We start from the raw sequence: 13154 nt of genomic DNA, 5'->3' as shown, positions 1-13154 counted from the left end.
TTGCCACATATTGATAGGCCATATTATCCATATAACATAATATGGACCATGTAAATAGATCATTTATATCATCATCACTATTTAAGTATTACTGTTGTTATCTTTATTATTATTATATCATTATTTACATACTATCACAAAACAAAATTAAAACAACATAGTATTCTTTTATCATACCACTATACTAAATCATATTATACTATTTTAAATATTCTTACACTATTTTACTATCCATATTTTCCTATTACAGTAATAAATATATATGTAATAGTTAAATATTGATATATATATATATATATATATATATATATATATATATATATATATATATATATATATATATATATATATATATATATATGCTATTACTTTTATCTTTATTCTCTTTTGGTGGCTGTCGGTCGTCTCTTTTTCACTCACTGTAACAATCAGGACAACTACATTGCTGATCAATATTTTTTTGCTATCTTCTCTTTTTTTAAATCTGTTTTGTATTCATTTTTAATATCTGCCAATCTGCCAATCATGTCGACTTTTTGAGTGCACACAGCAGCGTCATCACCAGAAGTCATACGCAACACTCACCTCCATCTGTTTCTATGTCACATGTCATGTTGCAATGCTGCAGCACGTTTTGTGAAGTTTGTAAAGTCCGGCTTTTCGGACGCCGGTCGCGGTTCTCTACTCTGTCGTCGAGCATCACGGACCAGCTGCGTCTGGTAATTATCTGTGTGCTGCGTGCAGTTTCCAGGTAATGAGGATGAAAAAACGCCACAAAGGCTTCGTCTGATGCCATTCTGCAATGCAAATTTGTCTGAGAAGATAAGCTGCGGACTCGTGAAACACGGCTACAACTGTCTCGTACCGGATTAAATCTTTGGTTTATGAAGTGGACCCGAGGGATTGATTTTTCTTTTGATCTTCTTCTTTTGTTCAGTGTCAACAAAGCTGTATTTATACCAGACACAGTAGATGTTGACAAAGAAAACTTTAAGATCTGCCTTCGGGGCTTCGCAACAAGAATTATTTTTCACATTGATATGATAATTAATTAAAAAAAGCATCAGAGGTGCGACACATACCCTGCACACGCTGTATTTAATCAGGCAATGCCATTTTTTTAAATATATTGTAATAACGGCAGTTTATATTCATCATGTCATTTATACTTTATGATGATTATGAAGCTGTAGATCATTTCTCTAATGCTATTGGTTGCAAAACTACACTGTGTGACTTTGTCACTTTGATAATCACTACAAGCTTTATATTTCCTTTGTATTATTTGTTGAGATATCTTGGAAATGTGTTTTTTTCTGACCATATTTTTGTTGACCTTGACCGATCACCTCTAAAGTTCATGCGTTGTTGATTTATTTTGCACACACACACACACGCACGCACGCACGCAGGCACACACACACACACACACACACACACACACACACACTCACTCACCTTACCCTACATGCCAGGAATTCATGGAAAGACCATAAAATATGGTTGAAAGCACAGCAATTAAAACGTATGGACTTTTATTGAATAATCATATTCTGGTCCAAAAGGTCAAGAATAAACTTCCACGGTCAAAGATTGGAACTTTACAAACTTTCAGTGGCTGTAATTAAAAAATACACTACACAGCTGTACTTTATTGACTTTATTGGTTATATTCTGATCCATATCTGCTGCTTTTTAATCTCAAGAAATAACTCAAGAACAAGTCCTGTGAACTGGACGCACAGTGGACAAAGTCGCTGCTCTACAAGACGCTGATATTTCCTTTAATGAAACAATCTATAATAAGACATAACATAAGACATAAGAGGCTTAATTGTCATTGTAGTTGTACAACGAAATATTGAGACACCAGCGGCAATATAGAAAACAAAATATGAAAGAAAAAATCAAGAATATATGCAAAACTAAAAGAAAAATATATACATACATTTAAAACATATTTCAAACATTATAAAGGATATATAACAATATACAATCTATGCAGGTCAAAACATTACAAAACCTGTTTCTTCAGTTTTCCTTTCTTTGCTCACTTTACTGTGCAGATGTTCTACAGATGTGCACAACACTCACTATAACTTACTGTCACATGTGCATTGACACGAGTCGTCGTCGGCGCCGCGGACTAATCTTTGCCAGAGTTGCAGGAATAAAAGACACGCGATGTCCTCGGCACTTTGTGCTCGTCGGCCGAGAGTTCTGAGGGACCGTCGACCACCCTTCGCTGGCCATCCACTGTTACACTTCATGAAGTGCAACACCAAAGGCACAACTTTCAAAAGTGATGCAGGAATTCAAGGTTGGTTGGTTCCTGGTCTGAGCGATATTACCCTCCGGAGGGAGGCGGCATCAATCTCGCCTGTCTGGAGGAACAGAGGCCGGAGTCGACTGCCGGGGAGGTTCTTTTTTGTTTTTATTTATTTATAATCCCGTATTTTTTCTCCCCCCGTCTCCCCCTCGTTCCTTCCCTCCTCCCAAACCTCCTCCTCCTCCTCCTCTTCCTCTGACTTTCATTGGCAGGGTTCTCCAAAGTTTCAAATTGGAATCGGAGAAGAAAAAAAACCAACACGCCCAAAACTAAATCAAGAATATCTTCAAACAAAATGTGAATACAAATGAGAGCATTTCCCCTCTGAAGGAAAACATGATGTGTCGGACGTGGGATGTCGACTCCCTTGGCGAATCCTCTCGGACTTGGGTTCTTAAAAAGAATGCAAATGAGCATTTCAGAAAATGACGAATGAACTAGAAAAATAATGTGATTGTCATTTTTCGCAAATTGAGTCACTTGACCCAGAGATCTTTCTGAAAGATCAAGTCGGGGCATGCAGCCAATTCTGCCCTTTTCATTTCACTCCCAGTTTCCCCCCTTTTGTTTTCGGCCGCGATCGGTCCCCCGGCGTCACGTTGGCCCTGCCTCACGCTTCTCAGGCTCCTCTTCCTGTGTCATCCCCCCGACCGCCTGGTGACCACCTTCCTCCCCCCGCGCTCCCGGCAAATTGCCAAAAAAAAGACAACGGGATGAATTGACTCGGAGCCCAGTTGATGCACTACGTCCTGAGGCCCGCTCGCCTCCTCCCTCATCCGTACACTCACTCTCATCACCATGCACGGCGACCTTTTCTCTCGCAAGGTCAGCCCGTCGCGCGTGATGTACACAACAGGAACTGTACAGTTCGCCATTCGCCCCGCCTCCGGGAGAGACGATAAAGTTTAACTGCCGTCCTTCTCGGTTTATTCTAATTATTCGCACTGTCTCTCTATAAATACACTGGGTCAGTCATCGCATGGGGAAGATGAAAGTGCGAGGGGAAGGAGGGAGGGGGAGAAATCGAGGAGCCGGGAAGGGCGGAGTAAGCAGAAAGAAAAGCATGTGGGAGATAAAGTAAAGGTGTGAAATCCGAAGGACGACTTGGCAACGGGAGGAGAGCGAGATGAGAGGAGAGAATGAGAGAGAGAGGATGACGAAATCAGATAAGGCTTCAAACAGATAATCAATTATATTTCCCAGTGAAATAATGATTGTTCTCTCTAAACGACGTGGCCTCACGTAGCCCGGGACCCAGACGAACTCTGGGGGCTCATTGAGATTTGCTCTGCCAGAATGCGGTCTGGATCCCCCCTCCATCCCGGCAGAAGACTAGGGGTAGCGACTTTTGTACACGACCAAGATGGCCGCCGCTGACGAACGAACGAGCGCTCGACTGACATTTTCAAATTCCTCGCACAAAAACTCCCCCGCACTCGTTCACAGACGCCGTTGAATCCTCATCGCAGACGTCCCCTCTCTGATCCAGTCGGCTGACATTTTTTCGCGTCGCTTGACAGTCACAACGGTTCCGTTGCTAGCGCCTGAACTGAGAGGCCCCTCCTATACGGGGCCCTAAGCAGAGTTTGCCGCGAACACTATTGTCGATGCCCGATCGTCCATCGCGCACCTTCTGTAAATCGAACGCACCCGTAATCAACTTTGTTAGTTGTAGCTGTGTTGCTTATACATTATACCAATGTCAGCCAATGTCGTGCTCCTATGGTTTTTAATCTGAGAAGTAGCCGACTCACAAAAGTGGTCGAGTGTTGATTCGTAACTTGAATCCACGTAGATGTGCGTGAGGTTATAAAAGCAAGAGAAACTTCAATTGTTACGGGGGAGGGGAGTCTAGCTGGCGTTATATTTGGTTAGGTTAAAACGATAGCCAGGTAGCTAACGTTAGCTGAAGATACCTTGACTGAACAGAAGGCTTCATTGTTTGACGGCTATCTATGTTTATTTTATTTTTATTGGGGGGGGGGGGGGGGGGGGGGGGGGGCTAGCTGGCGTTATTATTTTCTTAGCAAATGATTAGATTAAAATGATAACTAGCTAGCTAACGTTAGCTGAAGATACCTTGACTCAACCGAAAAGCTCATTGTTGGACGGCTAGCTAGCCGGTGAATGTTTCTGGTAGAACATTGAAATGAGTCATGCAAACGTAACTTTATCTTGCTGTTTGTTTAAAACTTCTTCTTCTGCTTTCATTTACTTTTTTGTGACATTGCCGTTACCTGTCACTTTACAAGCTACTGCCTCTTCCATCAACCGTCTGACTGGCTGTGGTTGCATCGTGCCGATCGTTGCATTGTGCACCGGGGGCCCCCCCTGGTGGCCCTCAGCAGCCGCTTAGGTCGCTTATGCCTCAGGCCGGCCCTGGGTCCCAGACTAATACTCATTTGAGTATTGGTCTGCTTACGCCAGGCTGTAGGCCACACGGGACTAGTGTGACGACAATTAGGTTTACACCTCAAGGAGAAAGATCCATAACCTCTGAGTTGTTTTTATTTTTGTATTTTTATGGTTCAGCGTAAACCGAGAGACGCGCCATCAGAGAGCTAAAAGCCTTTTGTGTTTTGTCGATGACAGGCTCTTTCTCCGTGGAGCCTCTTCTTCCAAAACATCTTTAAAAGATATTTCAATAAATATCCGTCATGCCGAGTAGTCTTTAACTACAGAGAAAAGAAACAAAGCCTGACAGCGCTGTTGGTGTGTGTGTGTGTGTGTGTGTTTCTTTTCTTTCTTTCCTTTTGAATTTTGGTCATTATTCTGCACGGAGCTGAGAGGAAGCCAAGTGTGGCAGGTGAGAGCATCTCCACTCGACAGCTGTCAGAGCCGCTCTCGGTGCAGGGGCAGCGTGCGGCGTCACCGGGCCCGGGCCCTCGCCGCTCCCCGACTGGTGGAGGCGCAGGTACGCGGCCGCCGCGCAGCACTGCACCTGCACGGGTGGTACCGTTGCCGTGGCAACCGCTGATTGATCCCCTGGGTTAATGCGGGGAGAGAGACGGGGAATATCAACGGCGGAGAAGGAAAAGGGGGCCGGTGGACGGTGAAACGTGGTAGGGATGGTGGCTAATACACACACACACACACACACACACACACACACTGTGGCTCGTAATATGCCGAAGGGAAGGATCAAAGAAAACAGCGTGTAAGAGTGATTTGTTGTGGGGCTGGGAGGCAACGCTTTCACGCTGGAGGGTGACTGTTTGTTATGTGTGATGGAAAAAACAAAAGATTTTTTTTTTTTAAATTTCAAGTAGAACCCTTATTTCTTATTGTTTGCGTGTCATGAAAACGGTCCCACCGGAGCCGATGGGGAGACACCAAGTATCAACCCACCCATTACTTTGTGAACTGCCGCCATGAATCCTTGAGTTTAGCATTTTGACCAACGCCATCTTGTTTTGCGATTTAGAACATAAATTCCTCTTTGTCATTGACTTCTATAGAAAGTCAATATATATATATATATTTTTTTTTTTAAATTAAAGCATCAAATAACTAATCAAAACCAAACTTATAAGGAACATGAACACTTGAATGTACATCAATGTCTTGAACTACCAAAAACGACATAAACCATCTTGGGGGAAAAATGTACTTGACATGTACTTTGACCTTTCAGTTTCGGTCCCGCCTGCCAACAGGGCGGAGGCGGCGTTTGTGACCTATACAGCAGCCAGCCACCAGGGGGAGGGATTCAGATATTTTGGCTTCCCTTTTGCGTAGCTGTCATGTCGTCCAATCTTTATTCACAGTTTTCTCAACATCAGTTTTGTTATACCGCCGCTTGTTCTTTTTTTTTTTTTCCCGTGTGTGACCTTTTGTACCGCCAGTAAAATAAAAAAACTGCCTCTTCTTATCCTACAACTGTCTCTCTGTCAGTTTCTCCGCATTGGAGTCTCCGGAACTGTTAAACCCTCTGAACAGTAGCACAGATTGCCAGCGGGATGTTGCCTCTGACACGGAAAACACAGTTCACGCACACAGACGTGTCGTCTCTCCGCACAAACCGGGGCTACAGTCCGCTGCACTATTTATACCTTGGCACTGTAGCTGCATGCTAACGAATGAAAGCCAGGATTTCTTTTCTTCACTACTGATTAGTGATGAGTTACCAGAGACTAAACTGCTGAATTAATCCGACCTGTTGCCATAAAAACCCCTTGTGTGCATTTCGTATATGAAACGGAGACATTGGTGAGTTGTTTCCATGCATTCATCTGTTAATTACACTTTGCCTGATTGTGCTGTGCAGGGGACAGAGGTGGAGTACACACCAGCCAATCGCAGCTCCAACATGCGTTCACCATGCACTGTATGAGGTACTCCGGTATCCCAGCAGATACCGTTGTGGGACAATGCATTCCACCACGACAGCCTGGGGGAGAATAGAACAACACTCTTCCACATGACATTCTCTGGTTTGTTTTGTTTTTTGGCCGATGTCGGTGGAGACCGCCGCCCGTCACAACCGTTCAAAATCTCCCATAGGGGAACAGACTTTAACGCATTTTATAGAGCTGTTCTAGACTCATCGATCGCTCAAAGAGCTTTTACAGCACAGTCGACGTTCACCCATTCGCACATACATTCATGTGGCGCTTCTATATCTTGCGGTTTGGTGTATTTGGGCTTCTTGCCCGAGGACACTTGCGGCATTGCGAAGGGGACGAGCCGGGAATTGAACCACCGAACCTCCTCAGCTGGGTCAAGATGTCTGGTGACTGTGAAGGTCATAGCAGATTATTCATATATCATTTTCACGCTCCCATTGAACCATTCAGTGACCCCTCGTGTCGTATGGATGTGGGCGTCCTCTTCCCGTAGCTCCTCTCATTTTTCTGGGGGGTTTTTCTGTAAAAGCCCGAATTCTTTGTCATTTTTCTGGCGGCATCTGGTGGTGAAGTTGCAAACCGCAACCAACTGAGCGACCAGACAGGGGGGGGGGGGGGGGGCTGTATGGCGGCGCGCCGCTGATTCCATTTCCTCTTTTTCCGGCAGCGCTGAAGATCCAATGCGACGTATCCTGCAGCCGTTTTGTGCAACACGACGCAGCAAACGTGGCGGCTCACACGGAGGTCGGGTCCACCTCATGGGACGATATTTAACTCGTTCAGAGTTGACGGAGAAACATGGTGATTATACACATATGAACACTGAGTTATGGACAATATATTCAAATTCTGTGAATGTGCCCTTCTAAATATCACACACTGTAGCTTTAAATTTGTCTCCCGTCTGGATTTGGTAAACCAACACATTCGTTGCTAGTTTTTGTTCCATATCGTCTCACCCTACAGTCAAGGCCTTGATACCGGTCGTGACTATGGTTTGTGGGTGTGTGTTTCTACGATACAAGTACTGCCATAAATACCAGTACTGGTCATATTAACACCCGTCCCACTGCCCGCGGTGGTAAAGTTAGACTATCTGTTCCACAAACACTATCTCCGGCGGCTCTGCAGGTTTCCCCTCGATGGATGGTTACTGCCACATGCAGCGTCTGGCTTCCTCGAATCCACCAGCACACAAACCCCAGCTCGTCCTGACAGCTAATTATCCTGCATGCGCACCAAAGCGGCAGCCATGGATTCATATTTTCAGCACACTGGGAACAACAGATGTGCAACACCACTACCGCCGCCGCCGCCACCGCCGTTGGTTGGAGGTAGAAAAAAATAACACAGGTTGCCCGTCTGTGGCGACATGAAAGATTTCACTGTCAGTCACATGCTTCCTTTTTCTTTTATTCCAAATGAATACACATTTGCGAGCGCACACACTAACACATAGTCCTGATTTCTTACGTATGGATCACATGAATTATTAATGCGCGTCTTCCACTGGAGGCAATAACGGAGAGATTTGATTGCAGGAATAGAAAAACATATGTTGTTTAAATCCTCTCTCTTTAAAGACATCGAGGCCCGGCGTGCCGAGACCTCGCCGTCTCTGACTCATGGGCCCGGCGGTCCTGTAAACCCCACGGCGTCGCCCTGGAGACCCCCGCTGGCCCCCGCAGCTCGTCTATTTTTCTCTCTTACCGCTGAATCGCTTTTTTTTTTTCTCCCCGAGAAGAAGAAGAAGAAGAAGATTATTGCGCCTCTGATAAAGTGTTTAAGTCGCCGCAAGGTCAAACGTAATTCCTGCTCCGGATAAAGCGACACACACAGAGAGAGAGAGACCTGGTCGCTCTGAAGCCAGCCAGCGGATAAAACTGCACCGGCGGAGGGATTCTTTAAAAAGATAAGAGAGAGAGAGAGAGAGAGGGAGAGAGAGAGAGAGAAAAGGAGAAGAAGATGAAGGGAGAGTTGGGAGGAGAAATGGTCTGGCCGGTCTCCACAGCCAACAGGACGTCATCTGTGACTGCTGCAGGCCACCCACACAGACGCAGCAGCAGCGACAGGCCCGTTCACTTATCTACCTTGGACCACTGAGCCTCAAGGGTCGAAGACTATTAGAGACAAATGCTGCATCCCCCCCCCCCCCCCCCCCCCCCCCCCCCCCCCGGTTGTGTGGGACCGCTGTGCTTTACATAACCGTTCCAGTAATCGTCCTGTTTTTATGACCACCTACTGTACGTACACACAAATGTGGGGTTACATTTGAAAAGAAAAATGCACGTGACAGGTGATGTTAAAGCCAAAGTCCGTCAGTCAGGTGTGAACAGAACAGACGTGTGACAAGTGTCACGTCAAAAGTTCTTCTCTCTTTTCTCACTCCGATTAGATCCTTTTGTTTCCTCTCCCGGACTGAAATATTCACTGTCAGGTTTTGTCACTGCAGCTTTTTGCCGTGGAGCGATAAAACAAAGCAACTCTGCCCTCTGCAGTTTGAAACTGAAATTGCACCAAACACAAACACACCTTGTTAGGTTTGGACAATGTGAAGCTAAGGCTAATTCAGATTTTTAAGGGTAATAAATAAAGCAATTTGTCAAACATGAATCCAAGCCATGTAAAAAATGATGAATAGATAATGCATTCATACCATAGCCTGTGCAGGGAGTTGCAAAAATATATATTTTTTAAATCCTAACACTTTAATGCATTTTAATGGACAAAATATTACAAGTGTAGCCATCAAAATTAATATAAATATGAAATGAATCACTGTCAATTGTTTGGAGCAGATATCAGCTAAATATGAAATAAATATACACTTTTATAATAAAATTTTATAATAACACCAACAACAAAATGTTCCTGTCTAAAATATATGAAATACAAGAAATACATTTGAAAAAGTGAAATATATGAAATATAATCACAAGTCAGGATAAAAGTGGAACTGTTGAACTAGGTGGAAATGTGTCTAATTTAATTAATCATTAATTTATCAAATACTTCAATATTGTGGGACTACAAAGGCAGAGATCCCTATATGGCAGCGACTGTTGTTTCATGTTACGCACAGTATATAAAAAAATAATTTGAAATAATCAAGTGAAGGACAATACAGTTGTGGAACACAAGTGTCAATCAAGTACAAAAGCAACAATGAGGCGAATCAAGAGCACATTGGAACATAATAACTGTAATCATGGGTAATGAGTTTGATGTGCAGCTTGTACTGTATGAGAGTGTGGAGGAAATAACAGATGCCGTTGATCTTAGAGGTGACGAGAGCCGCTGCAGCTCAGCGGGGGGGCGGCGGCCTCAGTGAGTGTTTCAGCGTCGTCCGCGGGGGCCGTTTTATTTGCCATCTTGTATCGAGAGCTCCGGGATTACTGTGAAATCTCCCGCGACCCCTGAAGCCACTGAAACAACTGGTGTCCGCCTTCCCCATCACAGAAACACACACATGGCCACGGTCCGTCCTGAATAACAAGGAGAGAGTCAGAAGAATTGGAACTCTGGACACCAGCCTGACGTGCCACCGATCCAATTTGTGTCAACCCTCCGTCCCCCTCAACCGCAACAGCAACAAAGAAACAGCAATTCACGTTGACAGTAGTCGGCGGCACACTCTGACTTGACACGTTGTCGTGATCCGACAATGTGTCACCGTCGGTGGCGCAGCGACGTCTCAGCCGACACGAGCCACGTCCGGTCTTTCGGCCGAGACGTTCTGGAGAACAAAGATGACACATGAGCAGGAGAGAAAAAAAAAACTGTTTACACCTTCACAAATAGAAATGGAGACACGTGTGTTTGTGATTTTCTTCAGCGCAATCCTTCATCCCGATGACGTCCTGGTGGATTTCTGTAAGATGAGAAAACAGCTTTTTTTGCTCTCATGTTGACCTTTGCACCGTGATTTTCAACCTTGCAGCGAAAAACGCAAGAATATTATTTTATTTTATTTTATTACTTGGGAAGGTTTGGGCATCATGATGAATTATGGTCGGAAAAAATAAAACAGCTTGCATCCAAACGGAGAAAATTCCTCCACATGAATAAAGAAATAAAAGTGTCTCAAAACTTTTCCATTGCTTATTCTTGCAAAAACTAAAGTTGCTGAAAGACAACTTTAGTTTGTCTTTAGACACTGAAAACATCTACAAAAATACACACATCCAACAACCCAACAAAACACACACACACACACACACACACACACTATTCATAAAGAAGTGCTGGGATGGAGCAACTCTGTTTTGAGGTTATGAACTGCTATTCATAAGTAATGAGACAGTCGTCTGCATAGAATTGAAAAACAATTTTCTTGTTCTGGAACTGATTATATTTCTGTAATGCTTAAACTCTTTTGTGTACGCTGCCATCAACCGTTTTTTAAAATCACTATTAAAACATAAAAAAATATTCAACAATATATTCTCTCTTAAACAAAATCAAAATGAAGGTGTTCTATCAATCGATCATAACACAACTAATAATGAAATACAAAACACAGCGTTAAGTATGAACTATTTCAACCATACTGTCGTTTATGTTATTTGTCTGTGCCGTTTGTTACATCATTATGGTCTGTGCCAAAAGGAAAAATTAGGAAAGCACATCATTATTTTCTCTCCAGATGATTTTACTGTAGATTTATTCCATTGCGTTCATTTTGCTGACTGACAATAATTGGATACATACCAGAGGCAGCATTCTTTAATGTATTCTTTATTTGTTGTATATTACAGCCAAGTCCTGACTGGGGAATCGAACCCCATGTCTACAATACCAAAGTAAGTGGTGTAACCCACTGAGCTAAAGCAGCGACTCTGCTGCTTTCAGCACCTGCACATTTATTTTTCGCTTTTTTGGGATGCTCTATTGAACCACAGTCCCAGAAAAAGTGAAATTTTCTAATAAAGTTTCATTCCTTTGATTCCTGTATGATCTGCAGGAAGTAATATCTGTATGTGACATGTACGACCTACAGACTTTGATCTGCCTCAGTATTTTGCTCTTCATTAGTGCATTTTGTACTGTTGCGCTTCTTACATTCCTTAGCAACACCTCCGAGGTTCAGACTCACGTACGTCATTTCCAGCAGTGGAGGGTGTTTTGGGGTCTTTGTCTGAGATCTGTGTGAATTGTTTTGAGCAAAGTTGTAAAAAAAATGTGTGAACCTGATGAAGCGGTGTCAACACGTGTGTGAGAGACGACTTGTGCTGTGAGAAGAGGGTGATAATGAAGACCAAGCAGATCCACAGCTTCATTTAGCTTTTAGCAGTCGATGTCAAACAGTGAATGTCTGAATCTGCTCTTTCTGTTCTACTTTCTCTTCATTTTTTGATTTAAGAATTTTCATCATTGATAAACATGCTGATTAATTTCTTCCTTTGCTTAACGTCCATTGTGACATTGCACAGCTCAAGATGACATCTTCATTTGCTGCTTCTTCTTTTTTTGGACCAACAATATGGCTGCCCTGAGGGTCAAAACACAAAAACATTTCACAAAACACAACATTGCGTTTGTCTTTTCAACCTTTGGACCACCTGGTTTGTGAGCTGCCGTTTTGAAGCTTCTGGTTTAGCATTTTGACCAGCGCCATTTTGTTTTTCCTAAACCAGAAGTAACCATATTTGGAGGATTGGGGTGTGGCCTGACTGAGCGCTCATCCACAGTGACCAAACAATGATACCACCCGGAACCACTAGGGGCATGAAAGTTGTCTCTTGCCTCTTTAAAGCTCCATTGTGTAATATTTAGAAGAACTTATTCACAGAAATTTAATATATTGTCCATCACTACGTGTTCATATATGTATAATCAACTGTGAATCAGTTAAATATAGTTCCATGAGGTGGACCCAACCTCTGTGTGAGTCGCCATGTTTCTACGTCGCGTTGAATACGGTTGTTGAACAAAAGGGTCCAGAATACGTCGCATTCGCGTTGAATTTCCAGCGCCGCCGGAAACTGGAAGTGAAATCAGCGGTGCACCACCATAAAGTGTCCCCCATTGGGCGCTCAGTTGGTTGCGGTTTGCAACTTTACCAACAGATGCTCCCAGAAAATTACAAAAATTGCACACTGGGGCTTTGAATAAATGCGCTAGTATAATGGCAATGTGAAAAAATTGGATATGCGAAAGGCAAGATGGAGCCTGCCACTTCAAATCCATATCGCACCAAATCATCTTTATTTTGTCATTTTTAAACTGCTGACTGTCTCCAAGTGTTTCTCCCTCTTGTCAACACTTTCATTCCTGGAAAAGAAAACCGATTAATTTGTATTTTTCTCACTTTTCTCCAGCGCAAGGAAGAAACCCATTTTGCATTTCAAAAAAACACCGCATTCAATCATATTGACAAAAATTTCCCGAGACACCACTCGCACCAGAGAAAAAGCCACGGAAAACCAGAGGAAAAAGAAAACAAAGTGTATGCACGAGCGCTCTCGTTGACAGCCAAT

The sequence above is a fragment of the Scophthalmus maximus genome, chromosome 13 (genome assembly GCF_022379125.1).
Source record: "Scophthalmus maximus strain ysfricsl-2021 chromosome 13, ASM2237912v1, whole genome shotgun sequence".
Classification (NCBI taxonomy): domain Eukaryota; kingdom Metazoa; phylum Chordata; class Actinopteri; order Pleuronectiformes; family Scophthalmidae; genus Scophthalmus; species Scophthalmus maximus.
Note: the sequence above shows the minus strand (reverse complement) of the source record.